Source organism: Musca autumnalis, unplaced genomic scaffold, assembly GCF_047663935.1.
Source record: "Musca autumnalis isolate F117 unplaced genomic scaffold, ASM4766393v1 scaffold_1, whole genome shotgun sequence".
Lineage (NCBI taxonomy): Eukaryota > Metazoa > Arthropoda > Insecta > Diptera > Muscidae > Musca > Musca autumnalis.
In genome coordinates, this window is record NW_027411644.1 from 103,488,856 (window position 1) to 103,501,358 (window position 12,503).

The following is a 12,503-nucleotide window of genomic DNA, read 5'->3' on the forward strand; positions in this document are numbered from 1 at the left end:
TCGGTCATTTGAAGGCTAGATTTCGCAGGGTAGGCAGAGGTATCGAAAATGATATCAAAAATGCCAAAAATATTATAAAATGTAGTTGTGTTTTGCACAACTTTTTAAATGATCATAATGATCAAATATACAACAATTGGCTCGAGAATGATGCCAACAATAGGGATGAGATTCCACAAATGCCTCTCAGCCGCGTACACGGCAGAGGGGAAGAAATGAGGAACGCCATTACTAACTTTTTATGGGAAACAGGTTAGTAAGATATGCTTGAAATAAATATAAAATTTAAAATCATTGTTTTTACAGATCTTGAAGAAGACATGCAGTCCTTCACCTCTGCATAAGCTTTTCACGACATCGTCACACAAAAACACATAAACTATGATAATTCAACACCATTATTTATTTCATTTTGGTGTCATGAAATGTTTGAAATCAATAAAAACTAAAATAAAAATTAAATATATTCTTTCATGCAATATACATAAAAAAGGATACAGGATAACTATATAAAAAGAAATTCAATATATATTTAAATATTAAAATAACATTTAATTAAAAAAACTAATTATTTTGATTGTTTTTAAAGGCATATAAGAACTCTCTTAGGATATCGTTCCTCTCTTTTTCAGTTTGTGCAACAGTATTCTGAATTTCCAAACCTCGCTCACTCAATTCGTTCATTTTTTTAATACCCTCAATCAACTCTTTAATAATGGCCTCCATTGCCTGTAAAGTAAAATGTTTAAATACATAACATTAAAAATCCATTGTAGTGAAAAATGAAATAAACCAATAAAAATATGTAATATTTGTTATGTACCCACCGATACTTTCTTCAACTGTCTCTTCTAAGTTGCAGAACTTGTATCCTCCCAAAATGGAGTTGACCCTTTCATACAGCACCCAACTAGAGGGTGATCCACCTGAAGGATCAACCTTTTTTTCTCTTCCCTGTAAAGAAAATGTAGTTAACGAAACTTTTTGTGATTGAATGAGTACAAATATAGATTTTTATTATGATTTTTGTAGCAGGACATGAACTAATATCCTCTTCTAGAGCTACTAATGTCAAAGGCTACAAGGAATATAATAACTCCTTCGTTGATGAGCAGCAAGGGAATAAAACGATTCCAACTCTCTTTTTAATTTCAATCATCATTTCATTATCAAAACGAGCCAGATTACATATTGTCCGTTTTTATATATTTGTTCGCTGATACCATTTTATGGAATTTCAAATTCTTCCAACACCCGCCACTAAACAAACATCATAGCATATCCTCAAGAAAGAGATCACCAATCTAACAATATCATTGCACTGCTTTCCCATAAAAATCTGTTCAATATGTACAGAAACGGAAAAAGGCAAAAATTGGAAAAACTCGTGCAGAAATGTCAAAATCCCCATCATAAAGGAAATTAAGTATTACAAGGGACAAATAGAACAGTAAAAAATGCTATTATTTTCTATTTAGTCCGGTTCAATTAGTGGCTTCTACTTCCTGTCCATCATCACAATATGCCTGTTCCAGAACCTACCAAAAGCTACTAGTTTTTACTACGATAACAATCTTTCCTTTATGTTATGGAAAAACAACACGAAATTAGTAGATTCTTGCAGTTCTGGAACAGACCAAATAACTCAATATATACAACGCGCTTCAAAAATGAAGTTAGTCCCGGCCCACACTAGCGTGATTTCATTGAAAATGAAATCAATTGAGTTCCCCACTATAGCAATTTCATTATTGGTCTGTTCCTGTACTGCAAGAATCTACTAATTTTTACTATTTTTTTCGATATCATAAAGAAAAAATTGTTATCGTAGTAAAAAATAGTAGCTTGTTGCAGAACCTACCAAAAGCTACTAGTTTTTACTACGATAACAATCTTTCCTTTATGTTATGGAAAAACAACACGAAATTAGTAGATTCTTGCAGTTCTGGAACAGACCAAATAACTCAATTGGTCTGTTCCTTTACTTCTGAAAGTGGTAAAACCGGCAAAAGTAGTAAAAGTTGAAAACTGCTCCCATATGAATTGTATTGTGTCTGAAGTAAAGGAACGCTTTTCGAGTAAAAAGTTGTAAAACTTGAAGATTCTGGAACGTAAAGGAACAGGGCTAATATATACAACGCGCTTCAAAAATGAAGTTAGTCCCGGCCCACACTAGCGTGATTTCATTGAAAATGAAATCAATTGAGTTCCCCACTATAGCAATTTCATTATTGGTCTGTTCCTGTACTGCAAGAATCTACTAATTTTTACTATTTTTTTCGATATCATAAAGAAAAAATTGTTATCGTAGTAAAAAATAGTAGCTTGTTGCAGATTCTGGAACAGGCATAATGCCAATTATGAAAAATTTTAAAGGAATTGGCTGAAAATTGCCAATACAAGCAATTTCTTCCAATTCCATTCATTCCCCGTACGTGTCACTCTTATCAGACTTGCCGCATGTAAACTTGCCCAATGTAGATTGGGACAATCAGTCTAATTGCACTCAGCAAGAATGACAGCTGTTATCGAGATTCAGTTGTGTCAGTGTGAAAACATTTCGTATTAATTAACATTTGTGCTTAGTAACTTAGTAAGGAGCTTGGTAAGGAGACAACGATGAGTGTGGATGGAAGATATTTTTCGGAAGCCCTTATCTCGGGAACTGTGGACTTCCTCCATAAATGATATATGACGAGATCTACCTCTGAAAAGAATTTCACGTCTGGTCAACCAAAGTCATTGGAGCTTAGTTTGGCAGGTTAAGTTTTTTATAATATATGAACATATACACAGTCTTACATAAGTATACGTACGCCCCATAAATCTCGGGTTTTAGAAAAAGTAATGATATTTATGAAATTCCAAGTACACAGGTTTATTTCGTCTCACTAATAAACAATATTTAATACAACAAAAGTATATTCCATAATATAAATAACGGTAAATTTTACAAAAACCAAAAAATGATACTTACAAAAGTATACATACGCCCCAAGGAAATATGAGTATTATAGTACAATTTATCGAATTAGCAGCAAAATTTATACATTTTATTGTTTTGGCGAATGTGTCTGGGTGTCCGAGATATATTTTAGAGAAAAAAAAAATAATTTTTGGGTGTTAAGGTCCGTTATTTAATGCCAAACTTCTTGTATATCTCGTTAAAGCTGACCCTTGCTGATTTCTTTCCGTTTTAGGTATTTGAGTATACAAAAGCCACAATATTAGTGTCAGATTATAGATTTTGAGATCCTAAAAAGCTTTTTAGTTGAGCTTGTGCATAACACACCTTCCTGGGTGTCGATAAATTCACATTTTTCCTGGGATATCTCAGGAAGTTAATAGTTTCCTCGGAATTCTTGGCTCAAATTACATACAGAAGACCTTGAATTGTGTTTTAATATGGTGTTATATAATCCTTGGACACCAATTGAATCAGAAATGTGAAATATTTTGTTAAAAACCTGCTCCCAAAGCATCAAAATATAATCACTACCAAAAAGCATGAAATTTACACTGTGAACAACGTAGTTTTCGTATTATAACCATTACCGTCAATATAGGGTCGGAAAGTATCGGATAATTGTACATTTCTGATTCAATTGATGTCCAAGGATTATATAACGCCATATTAAAACACAATTCAAGGACTTCTGTATGTTATTTGAGCCTAGAATTCCGAGGAATCTATTAACTTCCTGAGATATCCCAGTAAAAATGTGAATTTATCGACACCCAGGAAGGTGTGTTATGCACAAGGTCAACTAAAAAGCTTTCTAGGATCTCAAAATCTATAATCTGACACTAATATTGGGGCTTTTGTATACTCAAATACCTAAAACGGAAAGAAATCAGCAAGGGTCCGCTTTAACGAGCTATACAAGAAGTTTGGCTTTAAATAACGGCACTTAACACCAAAAAATTATTTTTTTTCTCTAAAATATATCTCGGACACCCAGACACATTCGCCAAAACAATAACATGTATAAATTTTGCTGCTAATTCCATAAATTGTACGATAATACTCATATTTCCTTGGGGCGTATGTATACTTTTGTAAGTATCATTTTTTGGTTTTTGTAAAATTTACCGTTATTTATATTATGGAATATACTTTTGTTGTATTAAATATTGTTTATTAGTGAGATGAAATAAACCTGTGTACTTGGAATTTCATAAATATCATTACTTTTTCTAAAACCCGAGATTTATGGGGCGTACGTATACTTATGTAAGACTGTGTACATAACTAATTTTTAAATCCATCCTATTTTGCAGTTGGTGACGAATGTGAATCAAGTCAAACATAGCCAAACAAATACAAATATTCATAAATCGTGCTACTCGGAAGAAAAAATTATTGTGTCTGTCCGTACGAACCTTTGCTGCAACAGAGTTGTTGTCCGAGTCTACGTTTCCTCCTCGGAACGATCATATATCCAACACACTCCATGAATGTCTTGTATCTATCACAATTTGATGAATTTGATTTCGTATTCTTTTTTTGGTCTGGAGACAGCAAGGTGTCCTTATGAAAGTTAAGATGATTGAATCTGGGCTGCTAACTGCCATGTAGTTGTGATGGAAGTCATCAAATTTTGATGGGTTTGTTTTTTATAGTTGTATTTTTAGGAGCAAAAAAACAGTGTTGTATATGAAAATATTTCGATTTAAAGTGTGATTTAAAACAAATCCATGTTTTGAGTTGCTTTAATTTTGTATGGTAAATCAGGGTGGATTCGAGATAATGGCCTTAATCAACGTATAAGGGTATAGTCTAAACGGGCTATAACTGTATGTCGCTAAGTTAGCGACTAAAATAAAGTTGTCGCAAAGTTCTACCGATAGCAACTCTATTTTCAACTTCTATTTGAGCTTTTCATTCGTAATTTCGCGTGTTATGTCTGGTTTACATTCGGCATCGTTTCGTGATTTCGAAGGCGTTTCGTGATTTCGCGCGGAATCATGCAAAATTTATCATGATTTCCCATACAAAAATGAAATCATCTTATTTCGTGATTTCAGCGAAATCAACATCGAAATCACAGTACACATGATATACAGCCCTGTGTTTGCCTAAAAAAGTGCCAAAAGTTGCAACACTTTTCACGTATCACAATAAACAAGGTAGATGGTCAATTGCTGCAAAAAAAAATTTTAGTATCAAAATTTGTAAACAATGTGAATAAAATATTAAATTACTTTTCTTAAATGCTATTTTTCATTGTGTTCCCGTACTTTTTTAATGGTAATGTTAGATAAAAGAGCGAATTGTCAAAAATTTATTAAAAATTCCGGGAACGGAAAAATGTCGGAAATTGCAAAAACTCCAGCATAAATGTCAAAAAAAACGTATTAGCAATCATATCATGATCATGCTTGCTGCTAGTTTCTCTAGGCCAAAATTGTATGGCAGAAATCAGGAGAAGAACACAACTGTTGTCGATCAAAATTTATTATTATTTTTCCATTTGTTGGAACCATACACAATTAATACGATATATAGATAATTTTACGATAATTTTCGAAATAAAGTTGTAAAGTTCTATATTGTCGTATATTTTTGATGACTAATACAATTTACAATAAATTGTTTTGAAAATTCATGTTCGATCAGCTGCGCATATGCATCTACCTTGATCATTGTGATATGTTTGAAATAAACAAAAAATAAGTGTAAACACCGGGGTGTATTTCAGGATTTCGTGAAATCCAGTGGATTTTGCAGCGCAAATGTAAACTTGGCATTAGTTTTACCGATTTTTGTCGGTGACAAATTACAGAATTCCACTACATGGTTGAAATGTGGAGCCGACAATTTATTACGAATTATTAAAGCTTTTGATTTATCGGCGCTATAATTACACCAATTTTACTGTATTCAAAAATATATAAATATTGTATTTTTGCCACAAATTGTACGTACCAATAAAATAATATAATGCCTGTTCGATAACTTCGCAAGTAAAAAGTGTTTGCAAGTTCTTGCAACTACTTGCAGCTTCAACAAGTTTGTTATCGAACAGCATTTTGCTAAAGTTTGTTCAAATTTGTACAAACTTTTGGGTTATCGTACAGACCTATAATTTCATTTTAATTTTTGAAAGTTGAGTTCTGTCAAGGGTAAATTTATGAAAAAAAATAATCATATGTTTGCATGACTCTACCTCTCTTATGCTAAGTTTACATTTACGAAATCCATTCGATTTCAACTGTCAATTCCATATCTCAAACGTTAAATGAAATCTCTTCTGAAATCCATTGGATTTCATTTGACGTTTAACCTATGGATTTGACAGTTGAAATCGAATGGATTTCGTAAATGTAAACCAAGCATTATTGTGCCATGTGTTCAACGTTGTCCCATGGTGAAAATAAAAGCTATATTTTGATGTCCGAGTCTACGTTTGCTCCTCGGAACGATCATATATCCAACACACTCCATGAATGTCTTGTATCTATCACAATTTGATGAATTTGATTTCGTATTCTTTTTTTGGTCTGGAGACAGCAAGGTGCCCTTATGAAAGTCAAGATGATTGAATCTGGTGCTGCTAACTGCCATGTAGTTGTGATGGAAGTCATCAAATTTTGATGGGTTTGTTTTTTATAGTTGTATTTTTAGGAGCAAAAAAACAGTGTTGTATATGAAAATATTTCGATTTAAAGTGTGATTTAAAACAAATCCATGTTTTGAGTTGCTTTAATTTTGTATGGTAAATCAGGGTGGATTCGAGATAATGGCCTTAATCAACGTATAAGGGTATAGTCTAAACGGGCTATAACTGTATGTCGCTAAGTTAGCGACTAAAATAAAATTGTCGCAAAGTTCTACCGATAGCAACTCTATTTTCAACTTATATTTGAGCTTTTCATTCATAATTTCGCGTGTTAGTTTTACCGATTTTTGTCGGTGACAAATTACAGAATTCCACTACATGGTTGAAATGTGGAGCCGTCAATTTATTACGAATTATTAAAGCTTTTGATTTATCGGCGCTATAATTACACCAATTTTACTGTATTCAAAAATATATAAATATTGTATTTTTGCCACAAATTGTACGTACCAATAAAAAAATATATTGTCTGTTCGATAACTTCGCAAGTAAAAAGTGTTTGCAAGTTCTTGCAACTACTTGCAGCTTCTCTCATTTCTTTTATACTGAACAAGTTTGTTATCGAACAGCATTTTGCTAAAGTTTGTTCAAATTTGTATAAACTTTTGGGTTATCGTACAGACCTATAATTTCATTTTAATTTTTGAAAGTTGAGTTCTGTCAAGGGTAAATTTATGAAAAAAAAAAATAATCATATGTTTGCATGACTCTACCTCTCTTATGCTAAGTTTACATTTACGAAATCCATTCGATTTCAACTGTCAATTCCATATCTCAAACGTTAAATGAAATCTCTTCTGAAATCCATTGGATTTCATTTGACGTTTAACCCATGGTATAAGTAAAGAGGTAGATTTAAATGAAAAAAATCTATAGAACCCTTGTTTTTCTTGAATTCCTAAAACTTCAAAATAAAAGCAACAGGTGGGTTTGTTTACAATGCATTTTTTGAGCATTTTATAAAAAACGCGAAAAATGAATGAAGAGTTAAGTTTTCTCCACATAGTCGAGTTGTGAATATGATAAACTGATTGTTTCAATGCAAATCTCAGCAATTTCTTCCACATAAATGGTCTAAAAACAATTTTAAAAATAATTGAATTCGATTGTTTTTAAAATTGTTTGGCATATTATTCAAACACCACACACACATACACAGTTTGTTTATATTGTTTTGAAGTTTTAGGCATACTCGAATGAAAAAAATTTAAATTGACATAAAGCTTTGGCTAACCTTTCTTATTAAACCATGGTTTAACCTATGGATTTGACAGTTGAAATCGAATGGATTTCGTAAATGTAAACCAAGCATTATTGTGTCATGTGTTCAACGTTGTCCCATGGTGAAAATAAAAGCTATATTTTGATGCATTTTGAATTTTTTTAAACATTGTGTATGCAAATAGTAAGACCATACCGATTTCAGCAAAATACCCGAACACGCCCACTTTTTTTAAATATGTTACATCTTGAAAAATAATGGCCACGTTCACTCTTTCAATACATTATACTTCCAAAACTACTGAACCCAATTTCATGCAATTTTCAGAAAATGTTCAGGAATGTCTCGTGGTTCCCGATATCCAGAGGGCCTATTGTCTTAACATCGCTATATTTACTAAACTTAAACGCATTTTAAACTTGCACTTAAAACGGGTGCACTTAAAACGGGTGTCATTTATTTGACAGATATTGTATGGAATTGGCAACATAAATGATGCATGTTTTATAAAACATGTTAAGCATGGTACAATCATTACAAGGTAGGACAGAGCAAACATCTGATTACAATTTTTTCTTGAGGTCCTCCTATTGTGTCAAAACAGTTTTGACAAGGTTGACAAACAAATTTATTTAAAATCAAATTGGGATTGATAAATAATAATAGAAGACATTCATATATATTTGAAAACAGAAATAACTTCAACGTTGTCGAAGGATACTTTCGTTAAGCAATTTGGCCAGATAAGTGGAAATGCTGTAGCTGTGCGTTGTGATTGCAGCTTGCCGAAATCCAACATCCGTTTTGTGTCTGTTCGTACTTTATGTGGATACGTATTTTCAACAAGATTGTGATCCATTTTTGTTCCTCAGAACGATGAATGTCGAGGTGCTTAAATCTAGTACTGTAAACTACCATGCTTTGGCCGCTGCGAAGTCTATCAGCCACATTCCTTTCTTCTAAGCGCTCATTTAATATATATGTATTTGGTATATTCCTTGTCTTTTGTGGGTGCATGAGCACAAATAAAACTGATGCCGAAAATTTAGCTTTTGTACGAATTGTAGCAAGTCTTTCAACCACTGGAATGAAGCCGGATACCAGACCCTTTTACCAACAACAAATCCCTAACCAAACTCAGGCTTTATTTTAATGGTTGCTGTAATAGAGTGTGTCACCTTTAGGTGTTGTTGTAACGCCTTTCCAAATCCATCTTATTTCCTGTATAGGACATGTATTTTTCAAGTATATCTTCCAGTTGGTAAACTGCACTTCTATATATAGTCAAAAAATTCCAGGCACAGATTCGTAGTTTATGATACATAAAACGTTTGCGGGGGTCTTCAACTATAGAATAGGTTGTCTTCTGTTCCTTCATAGTACGATGTTTTGGAGGGATGGGTTAATAACCCACAGCTCAATACCCAACTCAAGTTTTTAACGTTCTTATGAGTAAACATGCTAGCTCACTGCCCTTAACGGATGTTAAAGGTAGCTCCCAAGTTAACGCAAGGGATCACAGTGTCCATTGGGCCGAGCCGAACGTTTTATATCCTCCACCGTCAAGTTTTCTGAACTAAAATCTGCAGGTACTGTTATATGGGGGCTATACCATAACGTGGATATACATACATATATAATATGTTTCAATTTGAATGTTTGACAATATTTCAAATAAACAAAACCTGTTGCATTTGTTTTTATTCATTTGAAGTTATAAGCAAACCGACACCAGAGTTGTTTTTTTATAATTTCATGAACCTGCCCAACCTTCTAATAATTGAACCATGATGTTAAGGATCGAATTTGAATTGTAAAGTATAAAAGCCATACAAAGTTGATATTAAAAAACAACACGACGAACCAGCAACGCGGAATCGGGTCTTTAATATATGGTCTGTCCCAGACGTGAAAGAATATACTAATTTTTACTATTTTGCCTGATAACATAAAAGAAATAATGTTATCGTAGTAAAAAATAGTAGCTTCTTGCAAACAGAGCAATAAATAATCGTTTTAAACCGTTTATTGCAACATCCGATATATCTGATGAAATTAACGTTTAATAACGAAAATTTTTTCATCACAAAAAAACGCTAAGTTGGCACTATTGTATTTGTTTACTTCAAGCCAGTGGTGCTCAATATGGTACTATATTGAATTTGATTAAACTACTCAACAATAGGTGGCGCGTCCCAATTTATAAACTTAAATTCTCGAACATTCACTAACAACGCTAATATCGTTTACACAAGCTAGTAACTTACAGCTTATTTATCTACACCAAACGAAGTTATTTTATAGTAATGCTGAGTTTACATTTACGAAATCCACTCGATTTCAACTGTCAATTCCTTTGTGTATACGTCAAATGAAAACTCATCTGAAATGCATTCGATTTCATTTGACGTTTAAGCAATGGAATTGACAGTTGTAATCGAGTGGGTTTTAGAATTGACAGTTGAAATCGGGTGGATTTCGAAAATGTAAACGAAGCATTAGTTGCCAATTCGATTGAATTTCAGTCAATTAAATGTCGTATTTTGTCAAATCCCGCCTTTTATGTGACATTGAACATTAACTGTATGTGTGTTCGTTTACTCAAAATTTGTACAAATTGTTACTGGATGTTGTTCGTTTACTCTACAGTACAATGCAAAAGACCTTAGCCGATTACAAGAAGTTACTGGACTTGTGCAAATTTGTACAAATTGTTGAGTAAACGAACACACCTTGTGTTTTGTACTGGGCCGGATTCACGGTTTATGAAAATTTCGACGCCATTCTCCGAAAAAAAATAAATTAACAAAATTGGAAGTTGTGCAATTTGGCAAAGACATAAAATATAACAAGATGGGACATTTCTATTGCTACCATACATCGGCAGATGGCGCTGGAGGTCTAACATAATGTTATGTTTAGAGATGGTATTTACCGGGTATTTACCCGGTAAATACCCACACGGTGGGTAAATACCGGGTAAATACCCATTTGTGGGTATTTATTTGGGTATTTACTATATTGAATCGCTAATACAACATCTTAGACCCTATTTCTGGGTTTAGGTTATGAAATCGATTCAAAATGGATAGTTTTACAATACTTTAAACAAGTCGGTAAATACTTGGGTAAATACCCGAGTATTTACCCAAGTGTTGGGTAAAAACTCATTAACTGCCGAACTACTTGACGTAAGCTGACAAAATTTGGCTCAAATCTTACTTATATCAAGAGAATATCTAGCATTGAAAATGGGGTCTCTGGGTCCATGTTTTGATATAGCCCCCATATATCCGTACCTCCCGATTTAAGGTATTTTTTAACTATTAGCCTCATTGTACAATCATATTGGCTGAAATTTGGCGCAGTGAGTCCTCAATGAGTATAATATATCCTTGCAAAAATTTGTCAACGTAGGTCCACGTTTTCTTGTAGCCCCCATATAAGGGTACTCCGATTTCGAGTATTTACCCAAATGTTGGGTAAAAACTCTTTAACTGTCGAACCACTTGACGTGGGCTGACGAAATTTGGCTCAAATCTTTCTTATATCAATAGTATTAAACGTATTGAAAATGGAGTCCTTGGGTCCATGTTTTGATATAGCCCCCGTATAGCCGTACATCCCGATTTAAGGTATTTTTTACCTATTAGCCACATTTTACAACCAAATTGGCTGTAATTTGGCGCAGTGAGTCCTAAATGAGTATATAATATCCTTGCACACATTTGTCAACGTAGGTCCACGATTTCTTACAGCCCCCATATAAAGGTACCCCGATTTCAGGTATTTACCCAAATATAGGGTAAAAACTATTTATCTTCCGAAGCAATTGACGTAGGGTTGCAAAAATTGGACTAAAATCTCTGTTTTATCAAATAACTTCTGGTACTGCAAATGGGATCTTTAGGTCCACGTTTTGATATAGCCCCCATATAACCGTACCTCCCGATTTCAGAAACCCATATAGGGGCTATTAGAAAACGTGGACCTATGTTGACAAATGTTTGCAAGGATATTTAATACTCATTGAGGACTCACTGTGCCAAATTATAGCCAATTTGGTTGTAAAATGTGGCTAATAGATGAAAAATACCTTAAATCGGGAGGTACGGCTATATGGGGGCTATATCAAAACATGGACACAGCGACCCCATGTTCAGTACCAGAAGTTCTTTTGACATAAGAAAGATTTATGCCTAGTTTTGACAGCCTACGTCAAGTGGTTCGGCAGTTAAAGAGTTTTTACCCAACATTTGGGTAAATACTCAAAATCGGGGTACCCTTATATGGGGGCTATTAGAAAACGTGGACCTATGTTGACAAATGTTTGCAAGGATATTTAATACTCATTGAGGACTCACTGTGCCAAATTATAGCCAATTTGGTTGTAAAATGTGGCTAATAGATGAAAAATACCTTAAATCGGGAGGTACGGCTATATGGGGGCTATATCAAAACATGGACACAGCGACCCCATGTTCAGTACCAGAAGTTCTTTTGACATAAGAAAGATTTATGCCTAGTTTTGACAGCCTACGTCAAGTGGTTCGGCAGTTAAAGAGTTTTTACCCAACATTTGGGTAAATACTCAAAATCGGGGTACCCTTATATGGGGGCTATTAGAAAACGTGGACCTATGTTGACAAATGTTTGCA

The 12,503-nt window shown here is 33.7% G+C and overlaps 1 long non-coding RNA gene across 1 annotated transcript in view; it reads right to left on the bottom strand.

Annotated features, from left to right (window-relative positions):
* Positions 1-621: 621 nt before the first annotated feature.
* The window catches only part of LOC141390714 (uncharacterized), a 151,561-nt gene continuing 139,679 nt past the window's right edge, over positions 622-12,503 (bottom strand). The window contains exons 2-3 of the long non-coding RNA XR_012409460.1: positions 828-954; positions 622-729 (exon numbers count right to left, since the gene is read on the bottom strand). This is a non-coding gene — a long non-coding RNA (uncharacterized lncRNA). The remainder of the gene's footprint in view (positions 730-827; positions 955-12,503) is intronic.